Raw genomic sequence first — 13590 nt, 5'->3', positions numbered from 1 at the left:
GGACTTCCAGGGTGTAGGTGCTGCCACCCTAAAATACTGACTTCTTACAAGTGCAGAATAAGCACTTTGTGCCGTCTATAATGCTGCCAGTTCCACAGACTGATGTGGTTAAGCGGGCATCTATGGGGCAAGCCAATCCCAGAAGTAAACCCCCAAGCTGTTAACAATAACACCTTGAACTTGGCCAGGTAGAGAAAACAAGCAACCTGAGCCGAGGTGTTATATTTTTTTGGGGGGGGGAGTCAAAAGGACCTTGGCCCCTAGGAGTTGACTCCTATGATGGGGTCTCACTCCTGTCAGCAATTGTGTTGCAGCATTCTGCACCAACAGCAGCTTCTGGGTCAAGCGCCAAGGAAGCCCCTCATAGAGTTCCTTGCCAGTAATCCAGTTCTGAAGTCACCAGTGCCTGAACCACTGTGACCAAGCTCTCCTGACCTGGGAACAGTCATAGCTGTCATACCAGGTGAAGATGATAAAAGGTGCTTCTAGTCACTGAGGCTACCTGGGTCTCCAGAGACACAGCTGAATCCAGAAGCACCTCCTGTTTTTGGTTTTTGTAAATCTACCAAAGAATAAAATAAAATTGGGATTAAAGGATGTGGAGGGTATGTGTGCTGTGCCCTGTTGGTGTAAAAGGTTGGAATAAGTTCCAACCTATTAACATCCACTTAGGAATTCTTGCTAAATCTTATATATCTAAAAGAATGCAATTACTTTCTTATTTTTTATCCAAATTGACTTGCCAATTATGATGCAAGAACTCCACAATGAGGGTCTAGATCTAACTCTTGCTGATTCATAACTTATATGAGCAAAAAGTGTGCAGGAAGAGGCAGTAAATGGGTCTCTCTTTTTAGAGAACACCTCGAGAACAATTTGTCTAGACTGCTTTTATATAAAAGATGACAAGCTGGGTACATTTTAACAGATGTACTCAGTAGTTCACCAACAACTTGATATGCAAGTTCACACTCTGAATCCCATGCCAAACCATAAAGGTGGGATGTGTCCTATATTAAGGAGTGCCACAATTGAGTGCTGTGACATTTTTGCAATGTTTCTAGCTTAGTGGGAGAGCATATGCTTTGCATGCAGAAGGCCTCAGAATCAATAGCCAGCCTCTGTAGGTAGGGCTAGGCCAGACCCTCCTAGTGTCCCTATTTTCCAGGGATGTCCCTGATGTAGAGAAGTCATCCCAGTTTCTGATTTGATCCCAGAATATCCCACTTTCCCTAGAAAGTCCCTATTTTCAGTGGAGAAATGTTGGAGGGTATACTAGACATGGCTCCTGCCTGAGACCCTTGAAAGACACTGCTAGTCAATGCAAACAATTCTAAGTGAGATGGACTGATGCTGTGACTTGGGGTAAAGCAGCTTCCAGTGGTTCTAGATCTGTTAAGTAAAATTACACAAGGCCACTTCCAAAGATGCCAGCCCCATGATGAGTAACCTCTACTTATCCATAACATGTAGAACATTAGGACACCATGCATTGCCACACTCCCCATGGTTGGCTGAGGCAGAGGGAAATGCTCTGAGTGATGATGTTGGGACACAGATCACATTCTCAAACAGGGCCAGCCCTATCATTAGGTAGAGTGAAACAGCAGTTCCCCATCACCACCATTCTCCCCATCCTGGAGATCCCTAGCTTGCTCTGCACCTCCTCAGCTAACCCCTTGCTCTCAGGTATGGTACAGTATGTTTTCCCATGACCAAATTCAGCTGTTCATGGATTTTCCTTTTGGGGATGTGGGGACCATCTTTGTCTCCAGCAGAAAATGTCTCCGGCTGGCCCTGTTCTCAAGCACCAGTCAGTTATTCTGCAGAAAACGCAGGGTACTGTTTGGGGCACTTGGGAGGGCCTTGTCTTTTTCACCCTGCATTAAAACAGGAAATTGACCCTCATCTCCCTTTATTTGCAGCAGTTCCTGGCGAAATATTATTTCCACAACAGCCTTTAAAGCATTCAAGGGAAAGGTTATGCCAAATTTGGAGTGGGTGGGGGATGACTGTTTTAAAAGGGTGTTGGGCAAGGTATTGATTTATTTGGTTCAATCTGCCAAGGGGCAAAGAATCCTCCACAAATCTGCAGCCAGCCTGACTGATGTTACTTTGGGGACTGGTGCTAATGAGTCAGGCAGGGCCGGGGCTGCTGTTTTGCAAGTTTGCAGCGATTGAAGCACTCAGAGGAGCAAAGTGAAGTGCAGAGCTGAGCTCTAAGCCTACTGATCTGTTCCAACACCCTTTTATGTCTCTACTTAGAAGGCCTCTCCAGCTGAGGACTTTCAAGGGTAATTTGGAATTTCTCGTACACGTCAAGAAGTTCTGACAAAGTGTGGGACTCTCATCTCCAAGAGATGCAGCTTGATGGATGTTTTTTGTAATTAGCATATTGCTTTCCATTTTGTTTGACTTTATTGCATCCACTTCAAATGGGCATTGAATTTAATTGCTCTCTCGGAGCTCAGGAGGTGGCCCCCTTTTGCAGTGTTGCAATTTGAAGGGAGTAGATCTTTGTGGGGGAGTCTTCTTTTTTTAAAAAAAGGGGGGATGTATATTTGTTAAGGTGTGCAATAACAAATCTAGCTTAAAATGATAGTATGACATAACTCTGATTCCTTAAGTTCTCTGACCAACAAATGTGTTACAATCACGAATGGCTTGTGGAGAAGCCACAGGCTGCTCAGTTGGAGAGATGGTTCCCAGTTCAGTCTCCAGAAGCACCTCCAGTTAAAGAGACATTCTCTGCCTGAGAGCCTTTCCCAATGGAGGGATGTCAGAAAGGAGGGAGTCCCATAGGGATCGGTACTGTGCATTTTAACTTGTTTATAAATTATCTAGAGTGAGGGGTGAGCAGTGAGGTGGCCCAGTTTACTGATGATCCTAAATTGTTCAGGTCATTAAAACAAAAAGTGACTGTGAAGAGTTGCAAAAGGACCTGTCCAAACTGGGCAGTAAAATGGCAAGGGCAATTCAATTTAAACAAGTGTAAAGTGATGGATGTTGGGACAAAAGAATATGAATTTCACATATGTATATGCTCATGATGACTGATCAGGAATGAGACCTTTGGGTCATAGTAGATAGATCGATGAAGGCATCAACCCAGTGTGCAGCAGCTATGAAAACGGCAAATTCCATGCTAGGAATCATTAGGAAAGGAACGGAAAATTAAGCTGCTGATCATATTGGCCTGCAGCACCAATCTTAACTTCAACTTCTGCCTGAGTCTTTTTATCCTTCTCAGTTCTTGCATTTGGACCTTATTCTGGATTGCTTATGATTACATCTCACTCCAGGTGTCTGCCTAGAGTGCTGTTAAAATCCTGAGGTGTTGGTTGTTACAATCCCCATTCCCAAAAAACTGTCAGTTTTGAAAATATATCTTTTTAATTAGCTGGCTCCTAGACTTTCCAGGCTGCTTAATATAAGCCTTTTAAAAACACTTTGGTATTGGCTATTAAATTTGGTATCTTAGGCTGTTTATCAACATATATACAGCAGGGATGAGGAATCTGTGGCTCTCCAAATGCTTTTGGATTCCAACCTTCTTCATCCCTGACCATTGACCATGCTGGCTGTGGCTGATGGAAGCTGGAGTCCATCAGTCTCTGGCAGAGGGCACTGTGTGTGCACTGTGTACACTGTGATTCTATGCATGTTTACTTAGAGGTAAGGTCCACAGTGTTCAATGAGAGTTACTTCAAACAAATAATGGCTAGGATTGCAGCCATAGGCTGAGCAAGCCCAAAACAAGTTTAGTCCCTTGTGCAGTCAATAAATTAATTACCACAGGGCACAATTCATAGGAAAGCTCTTCAGTGGCTGGAGCTGCCTGGAGCAGGTCCTGTGCCCTCTAGATATGATTGGACTCCAACTCCCATCAGCCCTGGCCAGCATGGCCAATGGTCAGGGATGTTGGGAGCTGGAGTCCAGCCACAGCAGGAGCACTGCAGGGTCCCAGCTACAGTTTCTGAGGAACTCCATTCAACCAGGCTGGGCACTGGCTTTTCCAGATAGGAAGGGTTGTCAAGACTTTGCATGGAAAATGACAGTCTTTCCTGAGTGTCTGGTTCTGACTTTTTCTACTACTGCTTCCTGGCTCTTGGCTTCCTCTCATCAGCCGCCTCCAGCTCAGTTATGAGTACTTTGCAGAAGTGCTATGAACAAAATTAAGAACCAGTACACAAGGTCTGAGATCAGATCAAAAGGCCACATAATATGGGGCTCAACAAGCTGCTGTCCATAGAGGGAGTGACCACTCTCATTCCTTTGAACTCTCAGTGCCGAAGTTGCCTCAGTTCTCCAGTACCCTCTTGGAGGAAGAGAAAAAAGAGGAGCTGGCTTTTCTTCAGGCTTTCTTTAAATATGTTCTGTCTGTTGTCATGCAGTTTTTGGAGAAGCTTTAAAGAGAGAGAAGATCAATGGAAGATTTTAAAAAGGCAGAAGTTCACCTCATCTGAAGGTGAAGTGGAAACCGGGCAGGAATCCAAATATATTTAATAAAATCAGTGACTACCACCCAAGCTCATTAGCATGTCTGTAGCAAAGAGAATTGTGAAAACTCAGGACATGTTTGGTGGAAGGGAGTTTTAATTTAATTTAATTTAATTTAATTTAGATATATCATCCTATTGCAAATGTTCAGGGCACTTTGAAATAAAATGAAAAATACAAATGTCAGTCCCTTGATCCAGCTAGGCTGTAAGCCTACGGGATACCAAGCAGACTGGCCTTCAACAGGAATGGTTGTCCAGCAACAGAGGTACATAATCTAGGCAATACGGTTAGGCTTTTCAGGACCACAGATAGCTCCCTGATAATACAGATTCTTATCTGAGTGAATCTCAAGCAGGCTTCCTAAACCTTGTGTCCCACAGGTGTTTTGGATCACATCTCCCTCTCAGGAATTCTGGGAGTTATAGTCCAAAACATATAGATGGCACCAGATGTTGGGAAAGACAAGTGTAACTGAGCTCTTATAGCAGGGTTATCCAACGTGGCACCCTCTGATGTTGTTAGATGACAACTCCCAGCACCCCACCTCATCTTAGGTGGGGGCTGATGATCACTGGAGCCCAACAACATTGGCTACCTCTGGCTAATGGAATGTGCAAATCATAATGCTTTTCACTCATGCTAATTTAAAATAGTTCTATACCTCCCATTTTTCAGCTGGAAGGACAAACAGATATTTGTTTGCACCAGCCACTAATTCATTGCAATTTATATACAAAAGTTCAAGCTTAACCTTAACAGATAGCATTGCCAAAACGAATGCTAGGCACCCACCATTGCAATTTAGGTACAGTACATAGATAATAAACACATACGAGCCAATAAAATTACCAAACTAATACACACACACACACTCCTGAATTAAAACTGAAAGCCTACCTCTTTTGTGACGCCCCCACCCCCAGCAAGCTCCCTCCCCAAACAAATACATTTTCTTAATGTCTCCCCAAACAAAAGAGCCTCCTTGCAACTATGAGGTGACTTGCTCAAAATATTTGCCAGGCCCTCCCACAGTTGCAAGTTTTTACCAGCAGAGCCAATTAAGAAAATGCATTTTTTCCAACAGAATGAGGGGAGGGCAGTGCAAGAAGAGCACTGTATTTCCAATTTTAATCCAGGAAAAAAAAGAACAGTGCTCTAGACATCAAAGTTTAGGGAACGCTCCTCCAGCTCTGAGAAGAGGGAGCTGTGGGGTGGCACTAGAGAGGATAGGGCAGCACTCTAGTCAGGCTGGATTTCCTCTGTGAGCTAAGATGTGGATTCCTAGAATATTTCATTTCTGTTGGAAACGCTGAACCAACAAGAACTCCACCTGGCCTCTGCCCTCCTCTGCTGGTCCCATCACCTCCAAAGCTGTTTACCTTTCTGCACCTTGCCTGCTTTCTTCACCTCCAGCTCCCAGACTACACCACAAACCGTCTGTCATGTTCCCCACTCAGTCCAAACCGGTTTGCTTTTCCTTTGGCAGGTAGCTCAGTTTCAACCTCTTCAAGCAACCTTCTTCCATTCAGACAATTTCTCCCATCCCACCAAGCCCCTGCCCCCCCCCGCCTCTCCTGCCTCAGATCCAGACAGAATGTGGCACATTGTGCAGCAGCGCTTGGGAAGTAGAGCGCTGCCTTCCCCAACCGGGTGCCTTCCAGATGTCTTGGACTACATCTCCCAGCAGCCCAGTTGGCACAGCCATGCTGTGGGAGTTGTAGTCCAAAGACATCTGGAGGGCACCAAACTGCAGAAGGCTGACTCAGAGTGTTTTATTCTAAACAAGTTCCAAGCCTGACCTTCTTACTTTCCTTTTATCTTAAAAAAAGAAGAAGAAGTTTGGTTGTTTTACATATTGGCACATGCAAAGTGGCACATGATTTCCTTGCAGGCAAGGGTTGATGCCCTCCAGACCCACATGAAGGGTGACTTCCATGCCAAGCACAGCCCACCAGTCATTGTGTTATTATTTATTGCATTTATAGTCCTCCTTTTTCTCAAGGTGGCATACATGGTTCTTTCTCCCCCTCCTCATTTAATCCCCACATCAACTTTGTGAGGTAGTCTAGGCTGGGAGGCAGTGACTGGCCCAAGGCCACCCAGTGAGCTACGTGGTGATCTGAAGCCTGGTGTCTCAGATCCTAATATGACACTCTAACCACTACACCACCACTGCTAACAGGCAATCCCTCTGCTTTTCCAGTAAGGGACAGGGTGAGACAACACATGCCCTTGGCAAATAAACTCTGAAATTTGCAGGGAGAGCAGATGGGCCTTTCAGCTTTCCTGTACCCACCCACTGACCTCCTCACCACTTGCTCCATGGGGCTGGGGGGTCAGGGTTCAAGTCTCCACTCAACCAAAAAGCTCACTGGGTGACCTTGCACTAGTCACTTTCCTTTAGCCTATAATACCTCACAGGGCTGTGCTGAGGATGAAATGGGGAGCGAGAGAATCTTGAACCCTGAGCTCCATGACAGAAAGGATGGATGTACATATAGTAAATTAAGTCTGCTTTCTGAGCTTGACTGGAGGAAGGGGATAGCTTTAAGGCAAGCAGGGGGAATCCAAGGGTGGCTGAAAGGTTAAGCATCCTCCTCTGCTTAACAGTTCTCCCTTGAAAATGGGCTACCAACAGTAGAGCTGTGAGTAAATGATGGTATCAGGAAGCCAAAGCCCCTGAAAGGCAGAGCCAACTCATTTCCAGTTTTGCCCCCACCCATTGCACTGAGATTGAAGAGGCAGGAGCTGAGAGGTGTTCTCATCCCCTGGACTGCATGTAAGTAAGCAGGCAGATGGGGGGGCGGGCTGGCTGAAGATTTACTGAGCTTTGAGGGGCAGTGTCCCATTTACCCCAAGGCTAGAAAGCCAAAGGCACCTTGCAGATGCAGGGCACTCTTGCAGTAGTTCTTGTGTAAGGTAGGAGAGCTACTCTCTGGTAGGAGTGGGAAAACTTTTTTGACTTGAGAGCCACATCCTTTCTTGGCCAAATTCCCCACCCCCCACCCCGGAGCCATATTCTGAGAGTGGGCATGGAGAAGACAAAAGTGGGTGTGAGCAAATGCAAAATAACACAGTGTGCACCCCCCACACTCATAGCTGTAACCCCACACATCTAAGAGTCTGTCTGGTAATTTTTAAGCTAAATAACACATGAAAAATATGCTTTAAGTCCCCTGCACTTTCTCCTCCAATGGAACTTACACTCCATAATGCTGTCTCTGGGACTTCTCACTGCTCAGGAGAGTGGGGAGCAGCAAACAGTACAAAAAATGCTTTTCTTCCAAGATATAAAATGTGTATCTGTTTGTGTACTTTTGGGAGGGTGGTGCTCTGATACATCCAGCCCCTTACCCAACTTTGCTGCGCAGAATGTAGGAAGTTTCTTTATCCTGGGTCAGACCATTGGTCCATCCAGTAGCCCAGGACTGACACTGACTGACAGAGGCTCTTCCCTTTCCCCAGCCCAGAGATCGTACCTGGGACCTTCTGAGTGCAGTGCAGATGTTCTGCAACTGAGCCTGTTGCCCACCATTTCTTACAGGGAAAAGCTGGAAAAGCCCTGGGATTGGGGTAGATTTCATTTAGATCCAATCACCTAAGCAACTTGCAGAAGGTTAATTGATATGCTGAAGATATCGTTCCCACCTCATCTTCAAGGTTATTGACTGCTTGCCAAACCTGTGATGTGAAAGGAATCAGGAACCATCTCTATTGATAACAGACTGTTCTCAACAGATGGCAAAATAAATCAAAAGCACCCTAGTGAAATGTCACAGCTTTTACAAAGGAAGATGCTGGGGAAATATTATCCACGTCCAATCTGATAGTGTATAATCCCAGCTGAAGTTGAAGAGACTTAAGAAAGTCTGTGGGTTTTACAGTTATTACAAGATCGAGGGTGCGCTGCGCATGGTGTTCACCAGCATTTCACTGTGGGAAACAGAAACAGGCGCTTAACATATGTACTCTCGTTCTAGTCCATTCATAGTAGCCCCTCTCACCATACTGAATTGCTGAAGCCCCTCCTCTGCTGTACATAGAACTGTTCCGCAAGAGCTTACATTCTACTGATTTAAAGGTTGAGGCGGTGTTTGTTCTTTGAAATAAATATATATTAGCAAAAGCACATAATTACGAATGCAGGGATATTAGAAGAGCCAGAGGATGAGGCCAGTGGCTCATCTGTTCCAATATCCTGTTCTCAGAGTAGTCAACAAGATGCCTCTGAGAAGCTTGAAAGGAGGACCTCAGTGAAACCACCCTCTCCCCAACTGTGAGTTTCAGGAACTGGTATACAGAGGTATTGACATGAATTTGTTTAGTTCTCTTTTCATAGAACTGTAGAGTTGGAAGAGACCCTTGAAAGGTCCCTTGCAAAGCAGGAACCAAAGCTAAAGAGTCCCTAACAGATGACCATCTAGCCTGTTTAAAAACCTGCAATGAAGAAGACTCCACCACCTTCTGCGGGAGTCCATTCCACTGTTGAACAGCCCTCTCAAAGCCATCAAAATTGTAGCCATTGCTACATCTTGTGGGGAGTGAACGCCACAGTTTAGCTCTGTGTTGTGTGAAGAACCTCCTTTTGTCTGCCTTGAATCTTCCAACATTCAGCTTCAAGGATTTGCCCTGAGTTACATTCTCCACACCATGCATAGATTTATAGGCCTCTATCATATTCCCTGCTTACACACCCTTTTCTTAACTAAAAACCCACGAATATTGCAAGCTTTCCTCACAAGGGAGTTCAACACCTTGATCATTTTGGTTGCCCTTTCCTGGATCTTTTCCACTTCTACAACATCCTTTTTGAGCAATGGCAACCAGAAATGGACAAACTGTTTATACGTTTCAGTTGTGATGGATGTATTGATGGTTACTGTGGTTTTTAATGTTAGGTGATGAGTCTTCCCCAGTTTGTTTCACTTCCCCACTTTCTCTATTTTTCCTTTCCTGGTGCATAATTTTAAATTCTGATCATCACTACAAAGTGGTCACTGCTACAACTCAGTATCCAGTATGATAGTAAAAATGAACCACCCAAAACAACACAAATTCCTAATTCAGAGGGTGTGCCTACACCTTGCTGTAGTGGAATACAGTTTTTCACTGCTGCGACTCACCTTAAAGAATTGTGAGAAGACTGTAGTTTGCATGGAGGACTAAGGTTATCCCCTAGCTTTGCACTTTCCTCTGCCCCACCACAAAACTACAATTCCCTGGCTTCCTTGAAAGGGAGAGAGCATTGCTTCAACTAGTTTAAGTCTGCAGCACACATATACCCAGAGTCTGTTAATCCTCTTCCAAGAAACAAAGCTAGCAAGGTGAAGCAAATTAATGAAGGTGCCAGGAGACAATTCTCCATAGCTGAGGGTTGAGGGCAAAAGCTTTTGGGTAATGCTAGCAACAGCAACCTGCTTTCCACATGATAGCTTTTCCATTCTGGAAGGCATGCTCTATACCACATGAAGAGCAGCAAAGGAGCCTCTGCCTGGCTAATGACTCATTAGCTGTTCTCAACAAAGGCTTTGCATTGATGCTTGGACCTCTAAGGCACCTCAGACTGAAAGCTTATACCTTGGTTGAAGGATGCCTTGTGAGTCGAACGTTTTGGCTCCTGAATGCCGCAAACCCGGAAGTGACTGTTTTGGTTTGTGAACTATTTTTGGAAGCCGAACATACAACTGTATAGGAGTAATTTGGAGGCTCCGTCCCTTTCCTCTCAGCTAGGCCCTCACACCACCAGAAGTTCCTTTCCAGCTCACCATCTCCTCTGTTCCTGTGGCCCAGGGCAGGGATGGTGTTGATGGCAGCCAGCCAGGAACCAGGCAAGTAGTATGGAAACCTCTGGTCTTGGTCGTAAGACAGGGATGTCTGGATTTGATAGCTCACTCAGAGTCACTGGTTGAGCAGAAATCTTCTGGGTGGGTGGGTGGGTGTGTCTGCTCCTCCTCCAAGGAGACCCCAGGTTCCAGGTCTGAACCCTGACAGCGTCCTTACTGGCGGGGGCACCCATCTCCCCAGTGATCCATCATCCCTAAAGGAATACCTTTTTGGAGTAATTTCCAGTTCATGATTCAAGGAAATGAACAATAAAATGAAATGAAGAGCAGATCAATTTGTAAAAGGCCTGTACATGATCATGTTGGCACAAATGTAGCTTATGGAGTTTGGGGGGGGGGGGCAAGAGAAAGCCATTTCCCCTCACCCTTAGTCTATTTTTAATTCCACTCTCCAAATGTATTGCGATTAGTAATGGCCCCCAGACCATTGTCTGCAAGCCTCCAAACCAAAAGAGGATTATCTAAGAATAACCCACAATGATAGTCTAGAGAAAGGCAGGGAGTTGGTGGGGGTGGGGGCGCCAAGGCTGAACTGGCCCCAGTTTGGCTTTCAGCCTACAGCACCTCCAATTATTTTGCAGTGGCTTTTTAACCTCTAAACTATTTAGCGCTGTCACTCAGTAGCAGGAAACTAGTTCTAATTTAGTGCTCCTGGCTGGGTGGAGAGGATGGAGTAGTGAAAAGGGAGCGGAGAACTATTCAGATAGATAATGAACCCACAGAGGGAGCCTGAACAAGCCATGGATTTTGAGCAGATGGATTGATGCCAAGGCTCTATGGCTGCCTCTTTGATGGAGGAAAACCATGGTTGACCCTGGAAAGCCAATGGGCAATGTACAAAGAGCTCTGCTAGGCTAGCACTCTGTGCCACCGTGGGCACCTGGATGCCTTTGAGAAGCCCATAGGCAAAGCTCACACCATTTGCCTCCCCAGCAACCAGGATTCAGCAGCAAAACTGCATCTGAACATGGATGCTCCATATAGCCACCCCCTTCTAAACAGCACATCTACATGGGAAAGATGTGTGGGTCAGTGGTTAGAAAATCTTCACTGCCTGCAGAAGAGGTCCCATCAATCCCCTGCAGAATCATTTCTCAATCTTGGGTCTTCAGATGTTGTTCCACTACAGCTCCCATCATCCCTAGCAAGCAGGACCAGTGCTCAATGATGATGGGAGCTGTGGTTCATCAACATCTGGGGACCAAACGTTAAGAAAGGGTGTCCTGCAGCATCTCCGAGTAGGCTAGGAGAAACTCCCTGCCAGAAACCCTGGAGAGCATCTGCCAGTCAGTGTAGACAGTACTGAGCTATATAGATTGATGATCTGACTCAGTATAACTCAACAAGAACAATTCAAGGTGTAACAATGTGTTCCACTCACAAATTGCATTGTTAATGGTACTGCTGTTCTGTTAAATCAAGGGAGAAGACCAACCTTTTTCTCTCCTTTGACACAGCAAATAGCTAAATCAGGAGTTGGGGGCCTCAGGCTTGCAGGTTTCATGACAGAGCTCTCTGGGTCACTTGTTTGTTATGGGGGTATCTTGACATTCCCTGTACTTGTCCTGTTAAAACCAGCCGTCAACCCTAAGTGAGCCATCCCTGCACCAGGATGGTTCTGATCTTGCCAATTTGATGGCTCTGATAACATAGAATTAGAACCGCGGTTCTTTTCTTCAGTTTTCCAAATGAGGTCCTGCACCCTTCAGGTTGACTGCAAATGTGTGATGTAAAGATAAGCAGTGGAAGATGGGGTGCAGACAGACGGTGCAAAGCCCTCAGTGAGGCAGCCATGCAGCAGACCCCAAGGCAATTCCAGCATGGCAGAGGCAACTGCCTGGAGAGCCTGCCAAGGAGGCAGCTGTTGTCGCTGTTGCTGCTGCTGGAGAAACTCTGCAGGGTGACATCCAAGACCTGAGAGCAGCATCTAGCAAAGGGAGAGGTGGGAAGGCTGGCTTGCCCCAGGAAGAAGCAGAAGTTAGTCATCATGACAAAATCCCACTCCAATAATGAGACTGAGCCATAACAACTCCTATTGTTTTTTGTTCAAGCGGAGCTGAAATTACACAAACGTATTTCAGCACTGTCAAAAACCTACAATCTTTTTGATAATTTTTCAAGCTCTCCTTTTCAAAAAGATTCAGCTCTCCAGGTAAATTACCTGGAGTTGACTTCACTTGCCCTCATTGATGTCATCACATAACATTGCAATCTGATTTGTTGCACAGAACTGTGTCACCAACCTGTTTGCTGTGTGATCTCTGGCTTGGTAAGATCACCTGCACAAAAAACCCAGGGACCATAAGCCTTACTCACAGTTGCCATCAATGAGACCATCACATTACCAAATTAAATTGTTTTTCTCACCCAAAGCAATGGGTGAAGCTGTTGAGGATGCTTTCAGAGAAGAGGCTGCAGAGACAAAGATGTCTGATTATCTGCCCTCTGACTGTAGAGAGAACCCTTTGGATCTTAACAGCTACAGCACCAAAATATCTCTGGTCATCCCTGTTCATACAACCGTAGGATAGTGTTTCTGTGCCACTCCAAACAAATGCCAGCTGTACCCTGACTAAAGCTCTACCATCCTGGGCACAGCTGCTTTTCGCAGTGCTGACCTCCTGAACCAAGGATGCAACAGACTGGAAATGCCACGAGCGCTTTTTTAAAATGTATGCAGCGAATGGAGGCTTTAGATATGAATTAAATATGAGCGTCAGTTGTGGTGCTCTTGCAAGGGAGTTTGGAGAGTCAAATGCAATGTTCCATCTCTTCTCAGTCTTGCAGTTTCATGAAACAAATGTCCATATGCAAATGTCGCCAGTGGAGAAGGAGCAAAGTGCCCCTACTCAAGAAGGACACCTGTGGTCAGTAAATTGACTTAGGTTATGTTTTACAGCTGTGGGTTTATGGCTTCCAAGGAGAGCTACTAGGACCTTAAGAGGCTCAGAGCACAGGCCAATGGCACAATTTGCACCACACTATATTATGTTCATTTGCATATGTCCCTGACCATTAGGTCCAGTCACGGACAACTCTGGGGTTGCGGTGCTCATCTCGCTTTACTGGGTCATGTGGCCAGCATGATTAAGCCGCTTCTGGCGAACCAGAGCAGCACACGGAAACACCATTTATCTTCCCGCAGGAGCGGTACCTATTTATCTACTTGCACTTTTGGGGGTGCTTTCAAACTGCTAGGTTGGCAGGAGCAGGGACTGAGCAACGGGAGCTCACTCCGTCATGG

Source organism: Podarcis melisellensis (genome assembly GCF_964234715.1).
Source record: "Podarcis melisellensis genome assembly, chromosome: 14".
NCBI lineage: Eukaryota > Metazoa > Chordata > Lepidosauria > Squamata > Lacertidae > Podarcis > Podarcis melisellensis.
Note: the sequence above shows the minus strand (reverse complement) of the source record.